The sequence below is a fragment of the Quercus robur genome, chromosome 1 (genome assembly GCF_932294415.1).
Source record: "Quercus robur chromosome 1, dhQueRobu3.1, whole genome shotgun sequence".
Classification (NCBI taxonomy): domain Eukaryota; kingdom Viridiplantae; phylum Streptophyta; class Magnoliopsida; order Fagales; family Fagaceae; genus Quercus; species Quercus robur.
Genome location: NC_065534.1, coordinates 18053783 through 18063443, shown reverse-complemented (window position 1 = coordinate 18063443; position 9661 = coordinate 18053783).

The window sequence follows — 9661 nt, the reverse complement described above, 5'->3', positions numbered from 1 at the left end:
CCTTAATGTATTCAATTCTTCCCCCTCCCCTTAGGATCAAAGGTTCACACAAAGGAAAGGTCTTTCCTCAAAATCCAAAGTGTGGAAGGAAAAAAGGCTCCAAGTGATTTAGTCACTTTCTCTCTTTCTTTCTTGCATGGCTTGTTTATTTTGCTTTCTAGTTATTTTTTAGTCAGTCTAGTCTTTATACTTTGTGTGTTTTGTTTAACATGTTTTTGTCTGTTTGTTTTTAGTTTTGTTTTATTTTGTTTTATATAAAAATTAAAAAAATGAAAAATTAGAAAAATACAAAAACAATGTGTGTTTGTGTATATTGGTACTTGTGTACCTTGGATGGCCATTGAAACAGAGTTTTCTAAACTTTGTATCTCTTGTAGCTTAGATGAGCATCTCAATGCACAACTAAGCAAGTGAGCTTTGTGGCTCGTGTTTGTGATGAGTACGATTAAGATTGTCTCTTATATCTCATATTCATATTACTCTTTTTTACGAGAATGACTAGAAAATCCTCAGAGAAATGCATAAATAACCATCTCATCACTAAAGCCCGCCAATCATGTATAACATTTGTATGTTTCGGCATAGCAAAATTGGGATGTTTAAGCTTACATAATTGGGTATTTTCTTTTCTCTCTTTTATATGCCCATGCATGCCATGCTTAAAAGAAGAATATGCAAAGAAAATAAAATCAAAAAGAATTAAAATGCTTTTAAAATGATTGTAAGTGTGTTTCTAGGAGATGTGGGAGTTATAGGATGTACCTCGAAGGTTATAGTCTCCATCAAATAGTTATGATTGTGTGTGAATGTACTTAATTTTTCTCTAGTCTCATATTATCATAACCTAAGACATTTATGCACTCTTGCTATGTTTCACACACAACATGCAAACTCTTTGCTACTTTTGATACATGTGCAGGTACAATGTGATTTGGCCATCATAAGGAATACATGTGTTAATATTTACTCACCAAATTGTCTTAACTTGTTTTTGAAATATAAAATTGGTTAGACTCGCTTAGTGTGTGTGTGTGTGTGTGTTTTTGGATCTATGTATGCTTCGCATATATGTTGAGAGATGTTTTGAGAGCTTAATATGTTGCTTAGGATCTTTGGTTGAGTAGCTTGCTTGTTGCATTTATCTCTTTGTGTTTTTCCTCCTTGAAAAACTTCTTTTTCTTCAAGCTCGACAGCTCCTCGATAGATTCCTTTCTATCAAGCTTTTCTTTCTCCTTTCTCGATAGATCCTCAATAGATTCTTGATCCATTGAGGAATTTTCCTGTGCTCTCTGCCTTCTCGATAGCATCTCGATAATTTCTCGATCCATCAAGATTTCTGGTTTCTTCTCAATAGAATCTTGACAGCTTCTTGATCCGTCGAGATTTCTGGGTTCCTATTCAACACATTCTCAACAGTTTCTTCGATCCATCGAGCCAAATTTCTGTGCTTTCTTTCTGCTCGATAGATTCTCGACAAATTATCGATCTATCGAGACACTCTTTTTGCCGTCGATAGATTCTTGAGAACACTTCGACAGATTCATTTCTGTCAAGATTTAAAGCTCGATAGATTCTCGATAGAAACCTCAATCCATCGAGCTGCGTTTTCTATTTAAGGTTGAGGTGCGATTTCTTTTTTCATTCTCTCATCTCTTCCTCGATAGATTTTCTTTCTCTTTCAATCCAAACACTTTTCTAACACTCCAATCTCCTCACCCATGTGATTTTTGGCCTACATCAAGCTCAAATCACTTGGTAAGCATACTAAATCCCTTCTTTTACATGCATTCATGCATTTTTAGACATAGGTTTTGGGTTTTTGCTATATTTTTAGGGTTTTTGGGATTTCTTTTTGTGAAATTGATGGGTTGGGGTTTGTGAAATTGATATCACATGCTCATGCATTGCACTCTAAATGCTTTATAACAATTTTTCATGCATTTTCTAGATGTGTGTGATTGATTACTATTGTTGAGTGCTGCTAGGTTTGGATTGGATGTTCCCTATGATGCCTTTATTTTTTCATGTCACATGTTCACACACTTTTCATGCAGTACTTCTCTTTTTCTCTTTTTATGGTCTTAGATTGTGTTTCTATTTTGTCTTCTCTCTCTCTCTCTCATAGAACCTCTCTATGGCACCCAAATAGAGAAAATCCATTCCAGCTTAGAAACCTCTTAAATGTTCCGGGTCATCCTCTTCTTCTCTTCCTTTTGTTCGATCTCACATCCGGTTTAGTGATGAGAAGGCCAAGACGGACTTCTTTGAGAACTTCCAGGCTCGTGGCGTTCATCTGGAACGCCAGGTCATTTTGTTGGATTTCTTTGACATTATGCTACACGATGTCATTCGGACTCGGGGATGGGAATCTTTATGTGATAGACTCGTGTGTTGTCCCGTCTTGTTTATACAAGAGTTCTACTCTAATATACACGGCATCAATACCTCAGTGCCTCAGTTTGCTACATGATTTAGAGGTACACGTATTGTAGTTACCTCAGATCTTGTTGTTGAGGTATTACGAGTCCCTAGGGTGGTGCATCCTGACTACCCTAGATGTGATCGTCTCCGGATTGTGTCTATAGACAAACTCATCTCCCTTTTCTATGGGACTCCTTCTGTTTGGGGTGGTAAGCTTAACACCCATGCTTGAGTTTTGCAAAAGGCCCAAGATTCCTTAACATGGTGATGACATTCACTTTCACACCATTGTCTCACTGTAACTCCATCACTGAGCCTCGTGCTCGTTTTCTTCTTTCTTTAATGGAGGATCTTACCATTGACTTTCCCTCTCACTTCATCACATCTATCATAGATGTGTATCAAGACATTGCTACCCGTGATAAGCTCATCTTTCCTTCTGCTATCATGTGGACCCTTCAACACTTCTCCATTCCTATTCCTCTCTCTCCTCTTTTCACCATCATGGGTGCCAATAACACTGGTTCTATCCAATGGAGTGAGGCTCAGCTTCAGTCGAAGTGAGGACGAGTAGAGGCAACCGATCATGCGGCTCCTACAGTTCCACCCTTTTCGGCTCTGTCCTCTTTTGCTCATTCTTCCTCCACAGCTGGTGGTGTGACCTTCGAGGCCATCATGGAGTAGCTTCAGTGGATGCATGTTGACTTTTGTGGTTGTTTGGACACTCTCACTGATGCAATGTGTCAAATGAACACTAAAGTAAGACCATTGCTCATCGACAAGCTCGCATGGCTGGTCTTGCTCCTTCTCCCTCTCCTTCTCCGAAGGCCTCTCTTGATGATGAGGATGATGCTGACTCTTCTGGTAATGACGAGATGACAACCTCTCAATGACTTGCCTTTTGTCATTCGTGACAAAAAGGGGGAGTAGTTTTGGGTTTTTAAAAGTAGTCTTGTACTTAGGGGAAGAGTGTTAGGACATATGTGATTCACTTATTAAGAACATATGTCACTATTTTATGCAATTGGCTAATCCTTTGACAAAACGCACTTTACTTGTAATTGGGTAGATCTAGGATGTGTTTAATACTTCAAGAAACCTTGTTTCAAGTTTAAGTGTTGAAGGCATGCAACTCTGTCCAAGATTCAAGTGCAGAAAGTGCTGTTCATTAAAGCTCGACAGCTAGTTCATCTTTCTCTTGAAGAAGCTGTTGTGTTTGTACACCGTAGGGTTTTGTGACTAAGGAGTTTCGTGATCTTCATCATGTGATGAACTGAAGAACTTTGCAGCCAAAATCTTTCTCAAGTTGGTGATTAAGTCGTGTACTAGGATCCGCACATCTATTAGTTAGTCACATACTCGGAGCCGTGCATTGAAAAGGAGAGATTGTCACTACAAAACAAATTCAATTGGGTATTGGGGTAAGGGTTCAACTGTAGGTTGGTATAATGTACTGGGATTCCTTTACTTGTAACCGCTTGTTGTGATAATAGTGAATTCTCGAGAGTGGTGACCTTAAAATCACCCGGTGGGGTTTTTGCCGTGTAGGTTTTCCCCATTCGTAAACAAATCACCATGACAATTTAATTTCCGCTGCATTTAGTTAATTGGTGATTTGTTTGTGCTACCACGTGTTTTGCATGTTAATTGAATTAATTAATTAACTTGGCTAAATCAATTTGTTAATTTATCACAAGGGCTCAATACATTCTTGGCCTGTCAGAAAGATTTGTATAAAGATAGAAAAGAAACAACACATGTAAAGGTAGGTGAAGAAAAACATACATCATCATCATATATGAAAATAAAGTACAATGTATGTAAAGAAAGACCAAACATATACCCACGGATTGGATGAAAATCAACTCTGAAAAACTTAATTTCATAAACCTCAACAGATAGGGTATCTATCGAGGTAGTTGTTGAGCATCGGGTTTCGGCAACTTTTTAATCCTCGATAGATCTAGGGAGTCAATTTCGTACCGTACCGGCCGGTACCGTCGGAATATACCGTACCGGCAAGCAAACCGGTACATATAACCCCCTATTTCGTATTGGAAAAAATACCGGTCGTACCGACCAATTTTGGGTAATACCGGTCGGTATAGAAAAAAGTTTTTTTTTTTTTTTTTTTAAGTTTTGTAATTTTTGAATTTTTGTTAGGACAGAATGGTAACTTATTTGCATTAACTTATTAGTATTATTTGTTTTCTTAGTACGCAATGGTAACTTTTAAGCTTTCCATTTTTTATATTGTGTTTTTTTCTTTTTTCTTTTAATTGATACTAAAGTCTAAAACCATGAATAATTAGTTCTGAATTAAGGAAATGTTTTATGGTAAACTTTTATATTTATTATAATACACACACACACACACACACACACACACACACACACACACACACACACACACACACACACATATATATATATATATATATATATAAATATAAAAAATAGCGGTAAACCCGAAACGGTATACCGGTATTGACCGATATCCGAAGTATATCGTACCGCTGGCCAAACTGGTATAGCCTCTGGTATAGTATTGACTCCCTTGCGATAGATACTAGCTGTTGAGTTTTAAAATCTAGTACTTCTTCACTTGTTTCTTGGACAGATTTGTATGGCTTTAACACTAGAACTTGAAATCTTGTTCCTTGTAAACACATCCTAGATCTACCCAATTACAAGTAAAATGCATTTTGTTAAAAGATTAGCCAATTCTAAATTGACATATGTTCCTAACATCAAATCACATATGTCCTAACAATCTCCCCCTTTGGCAATCCATGACAAAACCACAACAAACAAATGAACATATGAGAGAAGTCATAAATCACTCAACTCATACTCACTTGTTGAATATAATAAGATTTACCCTAAGACAAACTCTTGAAAAACTTTGCTAGAAGAGAGTTTATGGCAAGAAGACTTTGACAACCTGTATTTCTGAAATACTTTAAACAAAACTCATCAAGACATCTTAGTGTGAAACAGAAATATAAGATTGCATACATTAAATAGGAAACATGTGCATAAAGAGAGAAAAGAAACAACACATGTAAAGATAGATGAAAGAAAGTAATAACAACCTCAATACATATATCAACATAAGGTTTGCTATCACTAAGTGGTCACAAGACCAATGTACAAAAATAATGTATCTAAAATGAAAAGAAAAGAAAAGATACAAAAATTCCTCATTACATCCCTTATAAACACTCCCCCTATCACAAAAATCTCCTATGCTAACCCTCCCCCTATGTATGACTACTCTTATATCAAAACTACTTCCCCTTTTTCTCACGAGTGACAAAGGGTAAGTACATCAAGTAGACATCTCATCATCACTGGGCGAGCTAGCACCATCGTCCTCATCAGCATCATCACTGCCGGAGCCATCGTCACTCTCATCCTTAGAAGCTGGTGGAGATGGAGAAGAAGATAAAGTGAAACCACCCATGACAGCCTGTCATCGTACAATACAACCAACGCGGGTGTTCACCTAACACAACTTATCACTGAGAGTGTCAAGGCGAGCATCTATGCGCATAAGCTGTGCCATGATGGCCTTAAGTGTCACTTCACTCACAGAGTCACTTAAGATGGTTTCTTCATGTTCCATGGAGAGCGATTAATGCACTGTAATAAAATAGAGTATGATTTCGGATAGAATAAAATGATGGAAAAGTACTTATGGTCAATCCTGAATAATATGTTGAGAATCCATAGCTAACCCCAAAAACTTTGGGACTAAGAATTAGTTGTTAATGTAAAATGGTTTAGTATGGTAACCCTAAAACCATGGTAGCCCATGGTATTACAAAACTATAGTAAACCATGGTCTATGTTATTTATGGTAATATCCTGACATATATTGATATTCTAACATTTGTTTTGTTTGATACATACATTTAGTTCATGCTTTGGTATTCGTTTGCTTTGTATGTTAAGAAAAAATTGGTTAACAAGTTGAACTCTGTTATGGGAAAGTTCTTGTTTCATTTTACTGTTTAATCTGACTTGTATAGGATAAGGTGAAAAAGAAAAGCTTAGGACAAGGGAGTAGTGTGTGGAAGTTGAAAATTCTAGAAAGTACAATTCTAAGGGAGAGAGTAAGGAGGAGGCTATCCATGATTTTCGTGTTTCAAATGATAAGTTACCTTGGACATTTCGATTTTTGCGAGTGAAAGAGCTGCCAGCTTGGTCAAATACCTATTGTGTTTCTATTGGGGATGTGATTCAGGTATTAGCACTGTAAATTTTAATGATGCATTCTTTCCTAGGGGTGGCAAAATCCGACACGACTCGTGAACCTGACACGACGAACCCGTTTATAAACAGGTCATGGGTTGAGGTTAAATGGGTTCGGGTCATATTCGGGTTGACACGGCTGACCCGTTTATTAAACGGGTCGTGTTCGTGTTTAACATGTTTAACCCGTTTGACCCGATTAGCTTATAAAGTTAATTTTACCATTTTACCCTTATAACCTAGGTATATAAGCTTAGATATTAGTCATCCCCTCGAACCAGACCTCATGCCTCTCTCAAATCTCAATCTCGTGTCTCTTTGTTTTTGTCGTCAATCCTTACTCTGTCTCCAACTCTTCTTCTTCTCCTCAAAACTCCAACTACCCCTCTTTCATCTACACTACACTATAGATACAGAATTACAAATTGATTCTTTACTATAAAATCAAAACCCTAGCCTTCCCATGTCTCTCAACCTTCTACGGTCTCTTCCCCTCAAATCCTTAGCCGACCCCTCTGATTTCTCTTCTTCTCAAAACCGTGGCTGCCCTCTGTTCTTGTTCTTCAGATTTCAACCACTGAATGCACTAGCAAGGTATATATTTTTGTTTTTTTTTTTTCTTACTAATGAAATTTTCAATAATTGTAGATTTTGTTTACTGTGTTAATCATTATCATGCTTATTATTTAGTACTAATAGTAGACTTGTTTGTTTGTTTTTTGTTGATTTTAAAATAATTAGGTCTTGCTCTATGATTTCTTTTCAAGTTTCTTTGTATTTGTCATCTTAAAATAAAATAAGTGTAGATCTGTTCGTTTATTTTGTTAATCACTATCATTGTTGATTTTTTTTTGGGGATAAAAGATAGAAATTTTATTAGATAAAGTATAATAAACAATAGATAAGATCCTTGTAACATCAAAATAGGGCAAAACTGGACCTATTTTGCAGAAAAACAAATATTGCAGAAAACAACATAGTAGAAAAGCTACATTGTAGAAAAATAACACTGAGCAGAAAAATAGACACTGCAGAAAATAACACTACAGAAAATACCACTGTCCAGAAAAACAGACATTGCAAAAAATCCATTTGTTTTGTGTTAATCACTATACTGTTGGTTTTTAGTACTAACGGCCGTGATAGGAGATCTTTTTACTGATATAAAAAATAAAAGTAGATATGTTTATTTTTAGTTGATTTTAAAATAATCTGTCTTGCTCTATGATTTCTTCTCAAGTTTTTTCTATTTCTGTCATCTTAAAATAAAATAATTGAAGATCCAGTTTTTTTGTGTTAATCACTGTAATGTTGACTGTTTCGTACTAATAGTAGATTTGTTTGTTTGTTTCGTTGATTTTAAATTTATTTGTTGTTCTTTAATTTTTCTTAGAATTACTAAATTTCTTATCAATAATTTTTCTTTAAATTGGTCTAGATGGAAAGTGATGAGATGATTCCTATTGACATTAAGTGTGAGGAAAAGACAATGACTTAGAAGACGAACTTGATGAAGTGGCTGAACTTCCTCCGCCAAAGAAGTCTAAGAATAAGACAAATAACAAAGACAACAAAAGGAGGAGGAATTCAACTGTTTGGCATTACTTTTAGATACTTCCTACAAAAGATGAAGAAAAGCCTACGTGCAAATGCAAGAAGTGTGGAAAGGAATATATTGTTGCTGGAGCATATGGTACTGGAAATTCGAAGTGCCATTTGGAGTTATTTCCAAAGAAATTTGAAGTGCCATTGAGCATTTCTATTTCTACAGTTGCAGGTATAGGTAATGTATTTTTTTATTTACATGTTGCCTGAATGAGTCCTACGTCTTATGATGATTTTTTAAAAAGAAAATAATATATATGTCAAAAAGGTTCTGGATTTCCCATAAAATGTTAATGTTTATTTTAAATATTAATCATGAAAATTTGTAGAGAAAACTTTAAATGGCAGAAAAGTTGCTCTATGGACAGAGGAATTGAGTTATCAAAATAGAACATATAGAATATGCATGATATTTTAGAGAATTTAAATGGAATAAATTGAGTTGAATGATGCATGATGGTATGGTTGACCAATGTTATACAAATTATATTCATGCATATTCAGAATATAATAGTTTATAGATGTTATACAAATTATATTCATGCATATTCAGAATATAATAGTTTATAAATGTTTTTTGGCAGACTTGGCCAACAGTAGACACTACAAGTTCATTACTAGTAATTACTACTATGCAAATGACTATTATTTATTTTATTGATTCAATTGCTTCAATTGCTTGATTATCCATAGTTTCTAAATTTCTTATTTATAATGCTTAGATAAGTTTTTAATATTTCATTAAATTTTTTTGATGTTGAACTTGCACAATCACAATTGGAAGAGCTCACTGAAGATAAAATGAGCATGAATATCAATAAGGATGAGCATAAGGAAGACACCTCTTCAATGGAACCCTCAATCTCTTCTAATCCAATCTCTTAATTAGTGATGTCTTTTACTTTTTGATATGGCACTTAGATGGTTGGACTTAGATTTTGCTATTAAGGATATTTTGATATGCCACGTAATTAGATGCCATCATTTTCATCCGTATCCAAACCAACACTAAGAAACTTTCAACCAAGACAAATGTATAAAAAATTATTGTTTCTTAATATATTAAAATGCAATCATCTACTAACAAAAACAAAAGATACAAAACATTATTATTTCTTAATACACAAAACACTATTGTTTCTTTACATTATTTATTTATTTATTTATTTACATGAGCTAGGCTAATGATTCATGATTTTGGAGGGAGGCTAAGCTACAAAGTAAGGGGGCCTAAGTCTAATTTTTTTTTTTTTTTTTTACTGAAAATTAAATTACTATTTTTTTTTTGGGGGCCCGAGGGGCCCAACACCTGGGTCCGTCCCTGGAACATCTCATTGATATCAATGTATTTGTGTGTGGATGCACTTCATGTCGTGGA